The sequence below is a fragment of the Phyllobates terribilis genome, unplaced genomic scaffold (genome assembly GCF_046119375.1).
Source record: "Phyllobates terribilis strain yellow unplaced genomic scaffold, ASM4611937v1 Scaffold_495__1_contigs__length_1321142, whole genome shotgun sequence".
NCBI lineage: Eukaryota > Metazoa > Chordata > Amphibia > Anura > Dendrobatidae > Phyllobates > Phyllobates terribilis.
In genome coordinates, this window is record NW_027363255.1 from 352,501 (window position 1) to 375,255 (window position 22,755).

At 42.9% G+C, this 22,755-nt stretch overlaps 1 pseudogene; it reads right to left on the minus strand.

Annotated features, from left to right (window-relative positions):
• LOC141230072 (18S ribosomal RNA) overlaps positions 1 to 1,071 on the minus strand; it is a 1,868-nt pseudogene extending 797 nt beyond the window's left edge.
• Positions 1,072 to 22,755: the final 21,684 nt, after the last annotated feature.

Genomic DNA, 22,755 nt, shown 5'->3' on the forward strand with positions numbered 1-22,755 from the left:
GACGGTATCTGATGGTCTTCGAACCTCCGACTTTCGTTCTTGATTAATGAAAATATTCTTGGCAAATGCTTTCGCTTTGGTTCGTCTTGCGCCGGTCCAAGAATTTCACCTCTAGCGGCGCAATACGGATGCCCCGGCCGTCCCTCTTAATCATGGCCCCAGTTCCGACAACCAACAAAATAGAACCGGAGTCCTATTCCATTATTCCTAGCTGGAGTATTCAGGCGTGGCTGCCTGCTTTGAACACTCTAATTTTTTCAAAGTAAACGCTTCGGGCCCCCGGGACACTCAGTCAAGAGCATCGGGGAGGCGCCCCAAGGCAAAGGGGCTGGGACTGGCGGTAGCACGCCTTGCGGCGGACCGCCAGCTCGATCCCAAGATCCAACTACGAGCTTTTTAACTGCAGCAGCTTTAGTGTACGCTACTGGAGCTGGAATTACCGCGGCTGCTGGCAAAAGACTTGCCCTCCAATAGATCCTCGTTATAGGATTTAAAGTGTACTCATTCCAATTGCCTCGAAAGAGTCCTGTATTGTTATTTTTCGTCACTACCTCACCGGGTCGGGAGTGGGTAATTTGCGCGCCTGCTGCCTTCCTTGGATGTGGTAGCCGTTTCTCAGGCTCCCTCTCCGGAATTGAACCCTGATTCTCCGTTACCCGTGGTCACCATGGTAGGCACAGAAAGTACCATCGAAAGTTGATAGGGCAGACACCCGAATGGATCGTCGCGGTCACGGGGACGTGCGATCGGCCCGAGGTTATCCAGAGTCGCAACGCTTACGGGGAGAGCGCGGCAGGGGGGAGGCCGCGGAGGACCGTCCCGACGCCGCGCCCGGGACCCCGGATTGGTTTTGATCTGATTAATGCACGAATCCCTGGCGGTCAGCGCTCGTTTGCACGTATTAGCTCTAGAATTATCACAGTTGTCCGAGTCAACGGTTTGGAGCGATCAAAGGAACCATAACTGATTTAATGAGCCATTCGCAGTTTCACTGTACCGTCCGTGTGTACTTACACGTGCATGGCTTAATCTTTGAGACAAGCATATGCTACTGGCAGGATCAACCAGGTAGCCCCCCAACACGACTGGACCGCGTCGAGGTTCGGGAGAGGAGAGGCCTGCGGGAAGAGAGGGGGGGCGGCGGAAGAGCCCCGCGGCGGCAGGGCGCCCGGACGGAACGGGTATAGGCAGGGCGTGCGGCGTCCGGAGAGGATGCGGGATGGCATGGGGCTTCCCTGGGGGGGGCGGGGAACGGAGCCCTCGCAGCACCGGGGACATGTGCGGGAGGAGCGGCTCGCTGTGCGGTGCGTGGTCCCGAAGCGGCAGGCGTCTGGAAAACACCCCTTGCACGGGGAGGGCGAGGTGACTGGCCTCCGGAGGACGCCACGGCCGCCCCCGTCTCACCAACCGCACCCAAGGCAACACACAGGGTCGCTCGGGGAGATGGCGTGCGGGGGTGGGCCTATGTGGCGCCACCGTCTGGCTTAGACCTGCCTCCGCCGCGGGGGGTCCTCGACCCACCGGCGGACAGGCACGAGGATTGGGAGAGGGGGGCTGGCCGTCAGGGTCCGCCGCGGCTCCGGCACTAACCCGACGACGCGGAGGTCGCGTGGGTGGTCGTCGGCCAGGCCGTGTCGGCGTCGCCTTCCAGAGTAGTCCCTCTTCCCGCTCGCGCCCGTAACCTCAAAGGGATGCCCGAGCGGCTTTTCCTCCCAGGGCTGCTCCCCGCCCGGGGGCGGGAGCGCATGGGGAACCCCAGGTCGGCCTTTCACCGTACTCCCTACCTCTTGGCCCTCGTTCCTTCTCCCGTTCTCCATCTAACCCCTTGGCTCTGGGGTTTCCGCGCTCGCTCTCTCTCTCCTTCTCCCTGCCGAGCCGCCAGGGAGGATGAGGGTCGAAGGGGAAAGGTGACGGTCGGGCTGGGGCACACCACACGGTGAGAACCCCCTTCGCCTGCCTCCACACATCTGTCGTCCTCCCCACTGACGTAGGGGCCCGGGAAAAGACTGGAAATCGCGAAGCTCGGCAGTGGCGCGGAGACGCCACCCACCGCCGCCGCTGTCGCCACCGCCGCGGAGGCCGCCCTGTCGGACGCGAGGGGCGGCGCGGGCCTCCGCTGGCCGGTTACGCATCTGGAAGAAAAGGGCCGCCCTCGGAGAAGATCGGTGTGCTTCCCCGCACAGGAAGCGATTCGGACGACGGCCCCCACGCCTGGGTGGGTGGGCGCCACGCCGTTCGCCCGTGCGGGTCGTCGGACCGCTGCCTTCGCTCGGGTCGGGCCAATCTCCCCACGGCTCGGCCACCTCCGCGGACGGGAGGCGAGGCCGGCGTGCGCGCCCAAAGATAGGTGTCGAAAGCCCGGGGGTAGAGGAGGAAGGGGACCGCTCACCTTAAGCCAGCGCGAGCTCCAAAGCCCGGGCCGAGCGAGCGGCGCCACCTCCCCACCCGGGAGCGCTGCGCCAGATCGATCGGAGGAAGAGCAGGGGTGCGTGGAGGGACTTGCCCAAGTACGGAGGCTGCTAACCCCTGTCGTCGGGAAATACGTGCCCAAGAGTCCTGGAAGCGAGACTCGGGTACAGGCGCCCTTGCAGAGGGGGTACTGGATGTGGAACTGGGGTCAAAGCCACAAAAGCATCCGCCCTCATGGAGCCTCTCCCGGGCCTAAAAATCCAGATTTTAGCCTTGACGGCGCCCCCATGTGGAGAACCAGGGCCCGTGGGGGGGGTCTGGCCAGGCTCACTTCAACCCAGGAACACCTCTCTGACTTGGGATAGGCGACCGGCAAAAGTCCCCCCACGCAGCTGCGGAAGCCTGGGTTCAGCCAAGGTGCAGACCTCCAGCCGAACAGGGACTCATAGCCAAAACGCGTACCCGGGCCTACGGAGGTGAAAACCTGCTTAAATGAGTCAAAATGTGTCGGGGCTGAGAGGTACCTCTCTCTCATATATTCTGCCGGTGGTGTGCAAAACTGGGTCTTTGTATGGAGTGTCACCCTATACCCACTTTAGGGACGCATTCCAAAAAGTACCCGATCGCCTGGAACTGTCAGGCGGATTCGGCTCCCTGGAATTTCCTCATTCTGGTTCTTTTTCACTTTTTGTCTCTTTTGCGACATCTAGTGGGCAGGCTGCATTACTGCAACCAGGGACACCTCAAAACGCTTGGAACTGGGGAGCGGGCTCAATTTACTAACGTTTTGCGGGTCCTGGAAGTCAAAATTGTGACTTCTGAAAACGACTAAGTATGAAGGACTCATCGGGCGAATCGCTCTGGAACTGAAATCGGATGCGCTCACTCACATTTTCCCCTCTCTGGAAGTCTGACACAAGTTGAAAAATTTTCTAAGTCCACAAAAAAATTTTTTTCAACTTTTTTTCAATTTTCCCCCTGTGGGATATATATTTTACCCACACATTTGGAGCTCTCCTGGGATGCCCTCTAACATATTATAACCTCATTTTGTGGAAGTTTTCACAAAATTGTGAAATTTTCAAAAAGTCAGAAATTTTGACAAAAACGACTAAGTATGAAGGACTCATCGGATGAATCGCTCTGCAACTGAAATCGGATGCGCGCACTGACATGCTCCCCTCTCTGGAAGTCTGACAAATGTGTGAAAATTTTCTAAGTCCACAAAAAAATTTTTTTACAACTTTTTTTCAATTTTCCCCCTGTGGGATATATATTTTACCCACACATTTGGAGCTCTCCTGGGATGCCCTCTAACATAGTATAACCTCATTTTGTGGAAGTTTTCACAAAAAAGAGAAATTTTCAAAAAAGTCCAAAATTTTGCAAAAACTACTAAGTATGAAGGACTCATCGGATGAATCGCTCTGGAACTGAAATCGGATGCGCTTACTTACATGCTCGCCTCTCTGGAAGTCTGACACATGTGTGAAAATTTTCTAAGTCAACAAAAAAAAATTTTTTCAACTTTTTTTCAATTTTCCCCACGTGGGATATATATTTTACCCACACATTTGGAGCCCTCCTGGGATGCCCTCTAACATAGTATAACCTCATTTTGTGGAAGTTTTCACAAAAAAGTGAAATTTGCAAAAAGTCAGAAATTTTGCCAAAAACGACTAAGTATGAAGGACTCATTGCGCGAATCGCTCTGGAACTGAAATCGGATGCGCTTACTCACATGCTCCCCTCTCTGGAAGTCTGACACATGTGTGAAAATTTTCTAAGTCCACAAAAAAAATTTTTTTCAACTTTTTTTCAATTTTCCCCCTGTGGGATATATATTTTACCCACACATTTGGAGCTCTCCTGGGATGCCTTCTAACATAGTATAACCTCATTTTGTGGAAGTTTTCACAAAAAAGTGAAATTTTCAAAAAGTCAAAAATTTTGACAAAAACGACTAAGTATGAAGGACTCATCGGATGAATCGCTCTGGAACTGAAATCGGATGCGCGCACTGACATGCTCCCCTCTCTGGAAGTCTGACACATGTGTGAAAATTTTCTAAGTCCACAAAAAAAATTTTTTACAACTTTTTTTTCAATTTTCCCCCTGTGGGATACATATTTTACCCACACATTTGGAGCTCTCCTGGGATGCCTTCTAACATAGTATAACCTCATTTTGTGGAAGTTTTCACAAAAAGGTGAAATTTTCAAAAAGTCAGAAATTTTGCCAAAAACGACTAAGTATGAAGGACTCATCGGATGAATCGCTCTGGAACTGAAATCAGATGCGCGCACTGACATGCTCCCCTCTCTGGAAATCTGACACGTGTGCAAATTTTCTAAGTCCTCAAAAAAAAATTTTTTTTCGACTTTTTTTCAATTTTCCCCCTGTGGGATATATATTTTACCCACACATTTGGAGCCCTCCTGGGATGGCCTCTAACATAGTATAACCTCATTTAGCGGAGATTTTCACAGAAAAGTGAAATTTTCAAAAAAGTCAAAAATTTTGCAAAAACGACTAAGTATGAAGGACTCATCGGATGAATCGCTCTGGAACTGAAATCGGATGCGCGCACTGACATGCTCCCCTCTCTGGAAGTCTGACACATGTGTGAAAATTTTCTAAGTCCACAAAAAAAATTTTTTTAAACTTTTTTTCAATTTCCCCCCCCGAGGGATATATATTTTACCCACACATTTGGAGCCCTCCTGGGGTACCTTCACACATATTTCCCCTCTCTATAGAGGAAGACTGGAGGGCCTCAGCCCAAAATTCTGGAACTGTTTCTGTACACCGCAGCACTATTAACCACTTCGCACCAGAGCCTGTTTTTGCCTTCGTGACCAGGCCAATTTTTTCAATTCTGACCACTGCCAGTTTATGAAGTAATTACTCTGGAACGCTTCAATGTATTCCCCTGACTCTGAGATTGTTTTTTTCATGACATATTGTACTTCATGATAGTGGTAAAATTTCTTCGATATAACTTGTGTTTATTTGTGAAAAAATCGGAAATTTGGCGAAAATTTTGAAATTTTCAAACTTTGAATTTTCATGCCCTTAAATCAGAGAGATATGTCACACAAAATAGTTAATAAATAACATTTCCCACATGTCTACTTTACATCAGCACAATTTTGGAACCAAAATTTTTTTTTGTTAGGGAGCTATAAGGGTTAAAAGTTGACCAGCGATTTCTCATTTTTCCAACAAAATTTACAAAAACATTATTTTAGGGACCACATCATATTTGAAGTCACTTTGAGGGGTCTTTATGACAGAAAATACCCAAAAGTAACAACATTCTAAAAACTGCACCCCTCAAGGTGCTCAAAACCACATTCAAGAACTTTATTAACCCTTCAGATGCTTCACAGGAATTTTTGGAATGTGGAAGAAAAAAATTAACATTTAACTTTTTTCACAAAAATGTTACTTTAGACCCAATTTTTTTTATATTCACAGGGGTAACAGGAAAAAAATGGACCCCAAATTTTTTTGTGCAATTTCTCTTGAGCGTGCTGATACCCCATATGTGAGGGAAAATCACTGTTTGGGCGCACTGCAGGGTTCGGAAGGGAAGGAGCGCCATTAGACTTTTTGAATGTAAAATTTGTCTGAATAATTAGCAGACGCCATGTTGCGTTTGGAGAGCTCCTGATGTACCTAAACCCCCACAAGTGACACCATTTTGGAAACTAGACCCCTTAGGGAACTTATCTAGATGTGTGGTGAGCACCTTGAACCCCAAGGTGCTTCACAGAAGTTTATAATATTGAGCTGTAAAAATAAAATTTTCACATTTTTCCCACAAAACTGTTTTTCATCCCTTAATTTTGCATTATCATAAGGGTAATAGGATAAATTGCACCATGAAATTTGTTGTGCAATTTCTCCTGAACACGCTGATACCCCATATGTGGAGGCAAATTACTGTTTGGGCGCATGGTAGGGTTTGAAAGGGAAGGAGCGCCATTTGACTTTTTGAATGTAAAATTTGTTTGAATAATTAGCAGACGCCATGTCGCATTTGGGGAACCCCTAATGTGCCTAAACAGTGGAAACCCCCCACAAGTGCCACCATTTTGGAAACTAGACCCCTTAGGGAACTTATCTAGATGTGAGGTGAGCACCTTGCACCCCCAGCTGCTTCACAGAAGTTTATAATATTGAGCCGTAAAAATAAAATTTTCACATTTTTCCCTCAAAAAATGTTTTTCATTCCCTAATTTTGTATTATCATAAGGGTAACAGGATAAGTTGCACCATGAAATTTGTTGTGCAATTTCTCCTGAACACGCTGATACCCCATATGTGGAGGCAAATTACTGTTTGGGCACATGGCAGGGTTTGAAAGGGAAGGAGCGCCATTTGACTTTTTGAATGTAAAATTTGTTTGAATAATTAGCGGACGCCATGTCACATTTGGGGAGCCCCTAATGTGCCTAAACAGTGGAAACCCCCCACAAGTGCCACCATTTTGGAAACTAGACCCCTTAGGGAACTTATCTAGATGTGTGGTGAGCACCTTGCACCCCCAGCTGCTTCACAGAAGTTTATAATATTGAGCCGTAAAAATAAAATTTTCACATTTTTCCCATAAAAAATGTTTTTCATTCCCTAATTTTGCATTATCATAAGGGTAACAGGATAAATTGCACCATGAAATTTGTTGTACAATTTCTCCTGAGTACGCCGATACCCCATATGTGGGGGAAAACCACTGCTTTGGTGTACGGCAGGGTTCGGAAGAGAAAGGAGCGCTATGTTGGCTGGGATAGGCAGCAGACACCATGTCACATTTGAAGAGTCGCTGACATGTCAAAACAGCAGAAACCCCCACAAGTGACCCCATTTTGTAAACTACACCTCTCAAGGAATTCATCTAGGGAAGTAGTGAGTATTTTTTAATTTTTAAATTTATACCATTGGGCAGTGAAAAAAGCATAATTATATTTTTACCACAAAAAAATGTTTTACCCTCAGATTTTACATTTTCACACAGGGCAATGGGTAAAAATGGTGCCGAAATGTGTCACACAATTTCTTCTAAAAGTGGCAATACCCCATATGTGGCTGTATCGTACCACTTAGCCATACGGTGAGATCTGGGGGGTACGGAGTGCTATTTGACAATTGGAGAACAAATTATTGTAGAATAGGCATTTGGATTTGGGAGCACAAAATTTTCTGAATTTCTTTTGGGGGGCAAGGGTCATTTTGCTTTTCCAGAGCCTTTCTGCTACCAGTAACTTGGAAGTCCCTTATATTTTTAACAGATGACGGACCTGAGTGGGGACTAGCTTTTTTTGAGGACTGAGTTGAAGCTTTTATTGGGAACATTTTACGTAACATTTATCCGGCGCTCTAGGCTGAGCACTTACATCGGGGTTTCCATCTAAATTTCCAAGTGATGTAATTCAGATGAAACCCCTGCAGGATCCATTCACTATAATGAGGCAGCAGAGTTACTCTCTACTCCGTCTGGCCTCTGTTTAGCGGTGTCCTTTTTTTCAGAAGTGCACAAAACTGTGGCCAACCGCACTTTTATGCATGCCTAAAACAAATGACACCGTGGGATCCCAGGCTAGACGGCGTCCACAGTGCCTATATCTGCCTCATTACAGGGAATCTTCCATCATGGGTTCCGGCTGAATCACGTATTTCAGAGATTTACACGGAAACTCTGGTGTAAGTGCTCAGCGCAGAGCACAGGATAAATATGAGCAGAGCCTTACTGGGATCTTTGGGAGACATAATAAACAAATCAGTAGCAGGTGAAGAATTGGTTTAATTTATTTTTTACGCCGTTCCTAGTGTGATATAACTGATTAGATTACTTTATTCTTCGGGTCGGTGCGATTACAGAGATACCAGATTTATATCGGGTTTTTATGACTGACAGCTGTCACACACTAAAATACGCTTTTTTTGCAAAATCTAGTTTTTGCATCACCATATTTTGAGAGCTATAATTTTTCCAGATTTCGGCCGACAGAGTCATGTGACGGCTTGTTTTTTGCGGGACGAGTTGACATTTTTATTGGTACCATTTTTGGGTACGTGACATTTTTTGATCGCTTTCTATTCTGTTTTTTGGGAGGTAAAATTAACAAAAACAAACACTTCAGGAATTGTTTTTTGAGTTTTTTTCTATGCCGTTCTGCGTGTGGTAAAAGTGATCAGGCAGCGTTATTCTTCGGGTCAGTACGTTTACAGCGATACTACACTTACTGTATTTTTTTTAATGTTTTGGCACTTTTACACAATAAAACAATTTTATAGAAAAAAAAAAATTTTTTTGCATTGCTTTATTCTGAGCGCTATAACTTTTTTATTTTTCGTCTGATGGAGCTGTATGGCGGCTTTTTTTTATGACGTTTTCAGTGGTACCATTTTTATTTCTATTCTGCTTTTTGATCGCATTTTTTTCCACTTTTTGTTTGGCGATATGATGAAAAAGCATATTTTTTTGCTCCGTTTTTTTATTTATTTTTATTACGGTATGCACAGAAGGAGTTAATTAGTGTGACAGTTTTATAGCTCGGGTTGTTTCGGACGCGGCGATACCAAATATGTGTACTTTTTTTGGTTTTGTAAAAATATATGGATTTATTGGTTTAATATTTTATTTATTTATTTTTATTTATTTTGTGATTTTTTTTTAATAGTTTTAAAACTTTTTTTTTACTTTTTTTTTACATTTTTACTTAGTCCCTGTATGGGACATTAATTTTTATTTTTCTGATCACTGATCTCATGTAATGTAATAGACATGTATTACATTACATGAGATCTTCACTGACTGTTTCAGTCAGTCTCCTCTCTGGCTCAGCTTGCAGGCTGAGCCAGACAGGACACCATATATGGCAGAGCTGGAGGCGGTCATGTGACCTCCAGCTGCCATAGCAACCCCAGGCCCTGAAAGGAAACGGAGGTCTTCGGAGGTAAGACGACCCCCTCTCCTCCTGCTGTCTCCTATTTTCCGCGATCACTATAGATCGCAGCATATAGAAGACAGCAAAGGGTTAACATCACCGGGATCTGATCTAATCAGGGCCTGATGATGTTCCCTGTCAGAGCTAACGCTCTGCACCGGAATCGCAGTGCTTGCAGGACCCTGGGGGTCCTGAGCGCTGCGCGACCACCCACCGTTTTTAAACGTCGGCGCTGCACAGAGTCCAGGCAGCGCGGACGTTTATCTACAGTGGGCGGTCGGGAACCGGTTAAGTTTTACTTTGGCTGTGTTCACACATGTTGTGTTTTTCAGCTTCAGAAAACTGCATCAAAACACAATCTCTGGCAGGAAATCAGCTGCGTCAAAAACGTTTTGCTGCGTTTTTTGATGCATTTTTTGTGAGTTTTTTCAGCGATTTTTTTCACTGTCCTGTCTCTATTTATGCATGTACATAAAGTTCTGTTAAAAAAGAACCCCATTCTATTTCACCATCAAAAACGCTGCTGCAAATTTTGGTGCATTTTTTTAGCGTTTTATTCATCACTGTATAATGACGTGATTTTCCTCCAAAATATCAGTAATTAATGGGGGCACTCTCCTACACCTCTACTGAGGTCCGATATTAAGGCTATGTGCACACTATGCAGAAATGCTCAGGATTTTTTCCTGAGCGTTTCTGCATCTTTCTGGCAGGAAAAAAAGCATGCGGATTGTACATGTGGTTTCCTGCCAGGGACATGCGGAAATGAAGCGGTCTTCACTTTCATTTCCGCATGCGGGTTGACAAGTGCTTCCCAAGCGATTTTAGCATCACTTGGAAAGTGCTTGTCAACTTCACACTATATAAATCCATGCAACCGGCATGGATTTATATAGTGTGTGAATGTCAAAAAATAAAAAACAAATATATACTTTACACTCTGATGGCCCCCGGTGTCCTGCTTCATCGGTTCCGGATGCCGGCAGTGAAGACTTTAGGACCTTCCGACGTCAGCGTCACGTGACCCGTCACATGACTCTGACGTCAGCGAAGGTCCTTCATTCAACCGCGAAGTGCGCGGGAAGCCGGCAGGACGCAGCGCGGGCCGTCAGAAGGTGAGAATATATATATTTTTTATTTTATTCTTTTTTTTTTTAATGGTACCTGGGTCTGGATGAGAGTCCTCTCCTCCACACCCGGATACCATCCGCACATTAGACCGCATGAAAAGCGCATCAACATATACAGTGATGCGGATTCCATGCGGTCTAATGCAAGTCAATGGCGGCAAAAGAGCAGCGTTTCCGCAAAATTAATTGACATGCTGCGGATTTTTGACCGCAGCATTTACGCTGCGGAAAAATCCGCATCATGGGCACAGCACATGCGTATTTCAATTGGGGAACATTGCTGCCCTTCTACCATGCGTTTTTCATGTGTTTCCGCGGTGTTTACGCAACTGCAAAAACGCCGCGGAAACGCATGAAAAACGCATCGTGTGAACTCAGCCTCACTATTAACATCAAACTTGACTATTAATAATTAATTTCCACTAATGTTATCTGGGCCTTATACTATATACCAACTGAGACAAAATCGTGTGCTAATAAAAGGTATTTATTACACAAAAGTCTACAGTTAATATACTACTATGTATCACACTAACACAGTACACAAAACGGATTCACAATTCCCAATTACCTAATATATTTTCCACCCACGTTTGCTAATCACTCATGCAATATCGGCCCACCCAACTATACCAACTTTGCCTATATATATCTATCAATATCTAGGAGGGTTAGTACAGGGTATGTAGGGCTAGTAAGTAAAGAAGTTACAGGGAAAGAGAGATACTCAGCCATGTGTTGTTATGTCCATCTTCAAGAGTCTAAGGGGCCTTAGCACATGTGCATTCTGGGGTTTTAAGTCCAGCCAGTGTCCAGCTTCATGTCACAGGAAATGATGTATTATTCCCTGCCCACTGGCTAAGATCTTTGTTCATGTCCAACCATACTCGCAAAACCTGTTTTAGCACATGGCTGGACATTCTATTGAAACCTCCCCCAGCAGCAAACAGACTGAAACACATGGGGAGATGTGGGGCCAATATATACATGTATACTTATCTGCAAGCATGGCTAGCATGCAGATACGTATATACATGTACAACCTGGAACACTTCCCTTTACAACCACCCATTATTTCCCATGGGTGAAAAAACACTGACAAAAATGCTGAAAGTGACATGCTCTATTTTCCAAAAACCCAACCAAGGCACAAAATACGCAACAACAAAAAAGCATGATGTGTGAACAGACAATTCTGGTTTCTCATAGACTTTGCTGGTAGGTACTGCAAAACACAGCTGAAAATTTGCATAAAAATCTGCAGCAAAAAATGCTAAAAAAAACACAACATGTGTGAACATAGCTTTTAAGTGAAGTTTAACTTGAACTTATTATATGTTGTCAAAATTACTCACAAAACGTCGCTTTCAAAAGCCACAAAAGACGACGGAGGGGTTTCCTCATTTCTTGTGAATTTCTTTCTGTAGAAACATACAAATCAAGGTCTGTGTTAAGAGTCAAAGTGAAAAGAAAAATACTATTTTAAATGATAAAACCATCAAGGTAGAGGGAGTTGTACTTGCAAATGTGGAGTGAAGAAATGTTCATTGTTCTTATGGGTCTTAATTCACCAACAACTACTTGGATATTGCATTTTACCTAACCAGGTGGGTGTCAAAAAGGGCAGATAGACACCTACACCATCACAAGACCCTACAATTACCATGAAAGGCAGCACCCACCACTTCCTCACTGATACCTCAGATGCCTCTCCTAGATAAGAGCAGTCTATGCGGTATGCAATGTATCGTCCTTCAGGGAGCGCTTCTTCCCAGACCATTTCAACGTCTCCAGCATATCCAACTCCTTTTGAGTACCAGCCTACTGCTCCAATCATGCATTCCCCGTCATATCTTTTGCCATACTTACGGATGCAAAGTCTGCTTCCAATATCACAGGCTGGAGTGACTTGTAAGTTTCGTAATAGTGAGATCACAGATGTCTATGCAAGCACCGTGTAACGCATGTTACACAAGTCTTGAATGGTAGCTCAAAAAAAGATGAAGAAGCATCGACTTCAATATCATCATAAGAAGCGTCGACACAAGTTTGCAAAAAGGTATGAAAAGTGAACTGTAGAAGATAGGAAACGGGTGGTTTGGAGCTATGGGACAAAAGTCAATAGACTAGGCTATGATGGGTGAAAATGGGTCTGGAAGAAACAAAGGAAAATGGGGCTAAAGGATGGAGAAATTGAAGGAACTGTCAAGTTCGGTGAAGGAAGCCTGATGATATGGGGTTGTTTCACAGCTAAAGGCGTTGGATACTTTACCAGAATCGATGGTGGTCTCAATGCTGAGCTATATGTGAGTATCCTACAAGACTAATTACTTTGTACACTCGAGTACCATCGGTATGAAAAGGACAACATAGTGTTCCAGTAGGACAACGAACCAAAGCATATGTTGAGATTGGCAAATAAATGGTTCAATGACAATGAAGTCGAAGTGCTGGATTGGCCCCCACAGACCTCAGACCTTAATCCAATTTAACACTTGTGGGTAGAATGGAATAAAAAACTATATACATATCCAAGCGAGTCGAAGAGCATGCACCAACTGGGAACATGTAAAAGAGACCCGGAATTAGATGTCGGTCAAGACATGTTTGAATCTGATCGAGAGCATGCCCAGAAGGATTCAGGCAGTGTTGAAAGCCAAAGGTGGATTTACAAAATACTAATAAAATAATAAAAAATTGTATTTAGATTTTTAGGAGCAAAACAGTAACAGTGCAGTGACATGACAAGAATCTGCATAATTAATCATATGCCAAATAGTTGCAACTCAAGTTTATATATGAGATAGACAAGATGATTGTCTATAAAATGAGGGTAGTCTCACAATAAAATAAGTAGTGGATGGTGAGATATGGAGCCTGAAAGTCAAAAGTTCAAAAGATTGATACTCTTTTGCTCTTCACTGTATTCATGTGCAGTTGGTGGTTCTGGCGATGTATTCAATTAATAATGATGGTCCCAGTGCTATATTCAATTACCGATTATGGTTTTAATAATGAATTAGTGTATTAATGGTTGTTTTGGTGCTGTATCTAAGTACTGATGAGGATGCTGGTGCCATTCATGTACTGATGGAATGTTCTGGTGATGTATTCATTTAATGATCATGGATCTGGTGCGGTCTTCTCTCATTAAAAAAAAATTAAACAATTAAAAAAAATTTGGTATGTCCACATCCTTAAAAGTCTGATCTATCAAAATATAAAAAGAACTAACATATGCAGTAAAGAGAAAAAAAAATAGAAGAACTACTTTTTTTTGTCACCACACCTCTTACAGCAAAAAGCCATCCAAATGTATGCACCCTGAATTGATAGCAAAAAATATTTCAACTTACTATGCAAAAAACAGCCCTCACATAGCTTCATAGATATATTTTTATTGTTCTAACAGGTCCTTAAAAGAGCATCACAAGCTAAATGTTGTTTTTTTTAACAAAAATAAGAATCTCTGAAAGTTTGGGATTACTGTAATCACAAAGACCTAAAGAATCATGTTCACACGTCACTTTTACCACATAATGAATATCTTAAAAGCAAAACCTAAAAAACAATGATGGGATTGTGTTTATTCACTGCAGGTATACCATGAACTGCTGGGAGGGGTGCCACTTGAATTTTCGCCTTGGGCACCAAAAAAAAAAGCTAGAATCAGGCCTGTCCCCACAGACGTTAGGAAGCTAACCGATTCAAGCCAAAATCACCGGGTTTAGCCAACTTCTATCTCATGAGTCTGAGGGCATTTAGAATTAAATAACTTTTTGATCGCTGGGCATCAAAACAGCTCAGACCCCAAGTGATAAAGTCACAATATGATGCTGTTTTTCAGTTACAGTATGGTGGTTCTAAAATCATGTTATAAAAGTATAATTTAGTAACTATATGGCAGTATTAGTTACGGTATTAACCACACATGGTATAGAGAGATTCAGTAATGCTATGGTGGTATGTGGTGGTACTGTTCAATCACTATAGCTGAGGATTTCTGTCCTTTAACCCTTTCACGACCTTGGGATTTTCCGTTTTTCGCTCCCCTTTTTCCCAGAGGCATAACTTTTTTATTTTTTAATATGTCCCTGTGATGGTTTATTTTTTCTGGGACGAATTGTAATTTTGAACGACATCATTGGTTTTACAATGTCGTGTACTGGAGAAAAAGGAAAAAATTCAAAAGTGCGTCAAAATTGCAAAAAAAAGTATAATTCTACACTTGTCTCTTGGTTGTTTTTTTTTTTTACCATGTTCACTAAATGCTAAAACTGACCTGCAATTATGATTCTCCAGGTCATTATGAGTTTGCAGATACCAAACATGAATAGGTTATTTTTTTTAAAGTGGTGAAATAAATTCTAAAGTTTGTAAAAAAAATTATAATGGCGCCATATTCCGAGACCCGTAGCGTCTCCCTTTTTCAGGATCTGGGGCTGGGTGAGGGGTTATTTTTCGCACGCTAAGCTGAAGGTTTTATTGATAATATTTTTAGGTAGATATAATGTTTTAATCGCTTGTGATTGCGTTTTATTGCGATGTTGCAGCGACCAAAAAAACTTAATTCTGGTGTTTTGATTTTTTTTCTCGTTACACAGTTTACCATTTGGATTAATTCTTTTTATATCTTGATAGATCGGGCGATTCAGAATGCAGCAATATATGTATATTTTAGTTTTATTATTCATTTATTTTGAATGGGGCAAAAGGGGGGTGATTTGAACGTTTATATTTTTAAAAAAAACAACATTTTTTTTTTTTACTTTTTTCTGGCCTTAATAGTTTCCTTAGAAGACTTGAAGGTGCTTTCATCCGATCACTTGTGCTACACATGGTTAAAATGATCATCTGCTATGAGCGATGGCCAACGGGTAACGCTCATGGCAAATCGTCACATGATCCTGCTAAAAAACAGATTGCAGTAAAAAAGAAAACAATTTAAGACATTCCCGTCCTTATTTGAATGAACTAATTTTGCATTGTATCTTTTCATTTATCACCCCTAACAAATCCAAAAACAGGTATAACTACCAGACATGTGAACATAGCCTTACAATACAATGTAACGAATGATAGTCGTATTTAGTGCTTACGTTGGCTGCACCTCCTCCTCACTGTCGTCCTCAATAATCGGACGCTTTCTGCCTCTTATTCTGGACGTCCTTCCTAAAATATATAACAAAACTGATTATGATTCTCATTCACCTCCAGATTTACACATCATCAGAGAAGCAGTCTCCACCTCTCACCATGGAAGAAGCAAAACCTATTACACACTGTAGGGATAAAATTATTGGGACACACACACATTACTCCTGGAGGAAATTTTATGACATTGCTTTTTAAATCCAGGGTCATTAACATGGAGTTGATCTCCCTTTGCAGCTAATAAAGCTTCCACTCTAAAAAAAAAAATTGGGGGATATTTCTGTGCAATTTGTTGTCCATTCTTCCAGAAGAGCAGTTATCAGGTCAGACACTGATGTTGGACAAGGGGACCTGGCTTGTAATCTCTGGTTAATCCAAAAGGTATCTATCTGATGGAGTTGAGGTTAGGTCTCTTGAAGGGTCAGTCATGTTCTTCCACACCAAACTCACCCAGCCATGTCTTATTTGAACTTTCATGAACTGACTTGTGACAACATATGACAGCAAGATGCTGAATTCAGGGAGCTCTTTAGAACGAGCCATTTTATCACAACTGTTCGCACAGGCAGACTACATGCTTAGATGCTGGATTTTATACCCATGGCAATGAACCAAAAGAGAAAACCTTAATTCAATGATTAAGAGGTGACTTTTCATACTTGTTCACACAGTGTGTAAAGCTTCCTTCACATGTACATGTTTTCAGCACGTGTGGCATTCGCTTTCACATGCATTGAAGACACGTATGCACACATACCTATCATAATCTATGGAGATCTTTGCATGAGACCCGTCCGCATGGATTACAAGGGCCAATACACATTTCTGGCTCCGTGTGAAACATCCTTGTGACAACCGTGTGCTGTACATGTTTAACACTGCAAAGTATAGGAGAAGCTTTGGAATTGATATTTAAGTCATGGTGGAAAAAAAATGAATTGCACACGGATGGAACACTGATGGCACACGGATGACACACTGATCCAAAATACTTATGACACCGGTACCATTTTTCCAGTACCGGTATTATATGGACATGTGAAGGGTGGTTTAGTCAAAGGAATCTGTTAAACATGTCGTCGGTCGGGTAACAAACCCTGAGCTGGAGGTTTTCAGGAGGCAGACACAGAGCTTTTCCCCAGGATATTGTAACTTACTTTTTCCTCTCCTTGTAACAAGAACCATAACCTTTCTAATATTTCGACATAGCCGCAAGAGGGCTTGTTTTTTGCAGAACACAACTTATTCTATGAAATAAGTGGAAACGGTGAGGAAAAAAACTGTAATTCCACATTTTCTTTTTCAAGGTTTTGTACTAGCGCCGCTTACTTTGTGGTAATCAGGTGGTGATCTGTTACCTTTGCTCTATGGGTCAGTATGGTTACGGGATCCCAAATCTATATATTTCTATTCATGATTTACTAATTAAAAATAAAATAAAAACATTTACAAAAACAATTTGGCTTTTGTCACCATATTCTGAGAGCCATATATATATTTTTTTAAAGTGGTCATCCGGCAGTCAAGGTAACCCTTCGTCAATGTGCATTCATACTGCACGGTGGCCCCATGTTCATTAGAACTGATGGCCATTATGTTAAAGTCTGTTACATGTCACCATCACACTTGACAGCGGTATTAACCCCATAACGCCCAATGACGGACACTGCACGGCATGAGCAGGTGTAAGTTAATGCTCCTTGCCGTGCAGTGTCCGTTATGGCTTTAAACTGTCACAGCGTGTAAACACGCAGTGACAGATAAGTGCGGACAGCTATCTGTGACAGCTGAGCAGCACAAGATGGGGTGCAGGGAGCCATATGGTCGGTCCGCACACCTAGATCGCTGCGATCGGTCAGTCAATCTGACTGACCGATCTCAGCATGATCGTGCAGAAGATGCTGAAATATCAGCGTCTCCAGCCCGATCAGTGCCGGAGTTCAGCACCACCAGTGGCTGAGCTCCGGCACTAAACAGCTAGTAGCCGTGTCAGCACCATCCCTGGCTGTTAAATCCGCTGACAGATCGGTGGCCCTGCGATGTCGTGGGGCCCAATCATTGCCATGGTGACCAGGGGTCGTCATGACGACCCCCGGGTCACCAAGCTACGGAAAGCTGCTGAAACCATGCTCACAGCATGGGCTCAGGAGCTTTCACTAAAGGTATAATGAATGCACTGCAATCTAGTACATTGCAATACATTATATCTGTGATCAAAGAGAAACAAGTGAAGGTCCCATAAAGGGACTAAGTAAAAAGTAAAAAATAAATGGCAAAAAATGTGTAAAAATATGTAAAAAAAATTAAATAAATAATAATAATTTTAAAAAAATATTCACTAATAAATACACATTTTTATGTAAAAAATAAATAAAATAAAAAAAAGTACACATATTTGGTATTGCCGAGTCTGGAACAACCCGACCTATAAAAGTGTCACACTAGTTAACCCCTTCAGTGAACGCCGCACAAAAAAAACTTAAAAAAACGAGGCTAACGATGCTTTATCATCATGCCACTGGGAAAAAAAGGGGAATGAAACACGATAAAAAAAACAAATATATATAAAATTAGTACCGCTGAAAACGTCATCTTGTCCCACAAGAAACAAGCCGCCATACAGCCCCATCAGTGGAAAGATAAAAAAATTATAGCTCTCAGAATAAAGCGATGCAAAATATATATATATTTTTTGTATAAAAACGCTATTAATGTGGTACCGCTGTAAACGTACAGAGCTGAAGAATAACTCTGCCTTATCAATTTTACCACACGCGGAACGGCATAAAAAAAAACAAAAAAAAACACAATTCCTGAATTGCCAGTTTTTGTTTATTTTCCCTCCCCAAATTTAGAATAGAAAGCAATCAAAAAATGACATGTGACCAAAAATGGTACCAATAAAAACGTCAAATCGTCCCGCAAAAAACAAGCCCTTACATGACTGTCCCAGAGGACGATTCCCTAAAACAAGGCAGATGGCAACACTGGACGCTGTCTGGCCTGTGAGTCGGTATTGTCCGTCTTTTTAGGTGTGCATAAATGCGCGATCGGCCGCAGTTTTGGACACCTCTGAAAAGTAGGACGACGCTGAACAGAGGTAAGATGGAGCCCAGAAGAGTAACTCTGCTGCCTCATTATAATGAATGGATCCACTGGGGGGTGTCACCTGAATCACGTCACCCAGAGATTTCAATGGAAACTTCAAAATAAGTGCTCAGCATAGAGCACCGGATAAATATGATCCAAAATGTTATGTAAAATGTTCCCAATAAAAGCTTCAAATCTATCCATAAAACAAACAAAATACTCAGATTCATAGAATCATACAATTGTAGAGTTGGAAGGGACCTCCTGGCTCATCTGGTCCAACCCCCAGCTCAAAGCAGGATTCACTAAATCATCTCAGACAGATGTCTGTCCAGCCTCTGCTTGAAGACGTCCATTGAAGGAGAACTCACCACCTCTCGTGGCAGCCTGTTCCACTCGTTGATCATCCTAACTGTCAAAAAGTTTTTTCTAATATCTAATCTGTGTCTCCTCCCATTCAGTTTCATCCCATTGCTTCTTGTGCAAATGAGAATAAAGATGATCCTTCTACAATGTGACAGCCCTTGACATATTTGTAGACAGCTATTAAGTCTCCTCTCAGTCTTCTTTTTTGCAAGCTAAACATTCCCAAATCCTGCAACCGTTCCTCATAGGACATGGTTGCAGACCGGTCACCATTCTGGTCGCTCTTCTCTGAACTTGCTCCAGTTTGTCGATGTCTTTTTTAAAATGTGGTGCCCAAAACTGGACACAGTATACCAGATGAGGTCTGAACAAGGAGGAGTAAAGTCCGATAATGACTTCACATGATCTAGATTGTATGCTTCTGTTAAAACATCCCAGAATTGTATTTGTCTTTTTTAGCTGCTGCATCACACTGTTTACTCATGTTCAGTCTATGATCTATTAGTATAACTAAGTATTTTTCACATGTACTGTTGCTTAGCTCTATTCCTCCCATTTTGTACATGCTTTTTTCATTTTTATTGCCCAGATGTAGTACTTTGAATTTTTCCCTGTTAAAAAACATTTTGTTACTTGCTGCCCACTGCTCCAGTTTATTTAGGTCTTTTTGAATCCTGTCTCTCTCTTCTCTAGTGTTAGCTATACTTCCTAGCTTTGTGTCATCAGAAAATTTAATCAGTTTACCCTCAATTCCTTCATCTAAATCATTGATAAAGATGTTGAACAATACAGGTCCCAGGACAGAGCCCCGTGGTACCCCACTTCAGACATTCATCCAGCTGGATGTGAAGCCATTTACGACCACCCGTTGAGTCCGATCACTAAGCCAGTTATGAATCCACCTAACAGTTGCCTTGTCCTTTCAATACTTGGTCATTTTTTCAATAAGGATGGTGTGAGATACTTTGTCAAATACTTTGCTGAAGTCAAGATATACTATATCTACGGCATTTCTGTTAGGCGTCAGGTGTTTGCTAGATTTGAAATAGGTTCAGAACCATCAGTGGATTCTGTAGTCTCCCATTCCAGTCCAGCCAGGGATGATGCTGCTCAACATCATCATCAGTCCCAACGCCTAGCTGGTGCACGAGATGTACAGGTTGTCTCTTGGGTCTTTGTTCCTAGCAACATGAAGGATAGGTTGCGGAGGGAAACAGGGCTGCTAAAGCTTAAGTCCAGGATTCTCTGCACTGAGCATGCCTGTGACATGGTGGACCGTGATTGGTGGTTTGGGAGTCAGCTGATCCGGTGACCTGGCGCCGCCTGATTGGTTGCGGGTGACGTCACCAATAGTGCGACGGTGGGCAGGGCTTAATCTTTAAATAGCCCGCCCACAAACATGGCGGCGCGCTCTGATCATTGAGCTGTGATGGTGTTGTGTGGACGCTTGGTCTTTTGGGCTCCAGGTGTGCTTTAGTTTCTGGCAGGCAGGTTTAGTGGAAATAGGCAGGCTTAGATGAAATAGGCAGGTAGCTTCATCTGACAGTCTGGCTCCGACAAAGGGGTCGCCATACACCCCGAGCAGTCTGCAGACACCCTATTCCCAGCACCGCCTGTAAGCCACGTGGAGAGATACTCCTCAGTGCGGTAGCACGCCGGCTGGGAGCACATATTCGCCGACGTGAGTCACACACGCATCCTAGCGTCTGCTGTGTAGTCCCTGCGCAGTTAACAGGGCTACAGATATATTATTTATCGCACATCTCTCGTGCTGTTAACGGAGATAGTGCGAATCCCTATTCCCGTTCCGGTGTGCAGTAACACGGAAGGGATTGTTATTTAAGTTGGTTGTTTTACCTTCTCACCCGGAAGGTGTTTGGCCGCAGTCCACCAGGCTGCATCGCGGACCCTGTGTAAGGTTGCTTTCCATTATTGAATAAAAGTTGTTTGCAACCGTCCCCTTAACAATTTCCCTGATCCACCCAGTCAGTGATTCTGTCATAGAAGGAAATTAAGTTAGTCTGACTTGATTTGTTAGTTACAAACCCATGCTGACTCTGGTTAATCACTTCATTCTTATCCAGGTACTTACATACATGTTGTTTAATAATTTGTTCAAAGATCTTTCCTGGTATAGCAGTCAGACTCACCGGCCTATAGTTCCCTGGGTCCACTTTCTTCCCCTTTTTGAAGATAGGAACAACATTTGCTCTTCTCCAGTCTTCTGGGATTTCTCCTGTTCTCCAAGAATTTTCAAAGATTATGGAGAGTTGTTCTAAAATTTCTTCTACGATCTCCTTCAGTACTCTGGGGTTTAATTCATCTGGACCTGGAGACTTGAACTCATTTATGTTAGCTAAATATTCCCTCACAATCTTTCTGTTTACAGATAACCTGGATTCTTCAATTCCTTTAATAGGACAGTGAAGATCAGTTGATGTTCCATTTTCTTTCTGAGAGAAAACAGATGCAAAATAGGAATTAAAAAGTTCGGCCTTCTCAACATCCTTTCTTACCATTTCACCATTTTCATCCTGTAAAAATCCTATAGCATCATTGACTTTTCTTTTACTTTTGACATACCCTCAAAATCCTTTTTTATTGCTTTTGACATCTCTTGCAAGCCTTAATTCATTGTCAGCTTTAGCTGACCTGATACGTGCCCTGCAGGATCTGCAGACTGCATTATAATCTTCTTTAGATATGACTCCTTCTTTGCATTTGATAAACATTTCTTTCTTTCTTTTTAGCATGTGTTTAAGTTCTGTGTTCATCCATCCTGGTTTCCTTAAATGCTTCCCATTCTTCCTACTTTTCGGGATTGTTAACGATTGTGCTTTGAGAATCTCATTTTTAAAAATTTCCCATCCTTCCTGGACATTTTTGTCCTTAAGGACATCCAGCCATTGGATCCCTCCTATTCTCTTTCTGAGTCTCTTAAAATCTGCCTATTTAAAATCTAACCTTGAAGTTTGAGTCTTCACATGTCTTCCTCCTCTAGTTATCCAAAATTCTATAATAGCATGATCGCTGCTTCCTAGGGTCCCAGCCACTTTTATCTCCTCAACCATTTCCTCCCTGTTTATAAGGATTAGATCCAAAGTAGCAGATCCCCTTGTTTTCTCCCCTACCTTTTGGAAGATAAAGTTGTCAGCAAGAGAGGATAAGAATTTGCTTGACCTGTTAGTTTTACTTGAGAGAGATTCCCAACAAATGTATGGATAGTTGAAATCTCCCATGACCACTACGTCATATTTTTTGGAGAACTTGGTCATTTGATACATAAAGAGTTCATCCATATCTTCAGCTTGCCCAGGTGGCCTGTAGTAAATGCCTACAATGGTGTCCTTTCCGTTGTTCTCTCCTTGTATTCTTACCCAAACACTTTCCACAGAACTCCCAGTCTCTGCTTCAATCTCTCTGCAGATATACGCTTTTCTAACATACAATGCGACACCTCCTCCTCGTTTATCAAGTCTGCTTCTTGCAAATAAGTTGTATCCTTTTAGCCTTGTATTCCAATCATGTGTATCGTCCCACCAAGTTTCAGTGATTCCAATGACATCATATTTCTTTTCCTGCGTTAGTAGTTCCAATTCTCCTTGTTTGTTGCCCATGCTTTGTGCATTTGTATAAAAACATTTTAGTTTGTG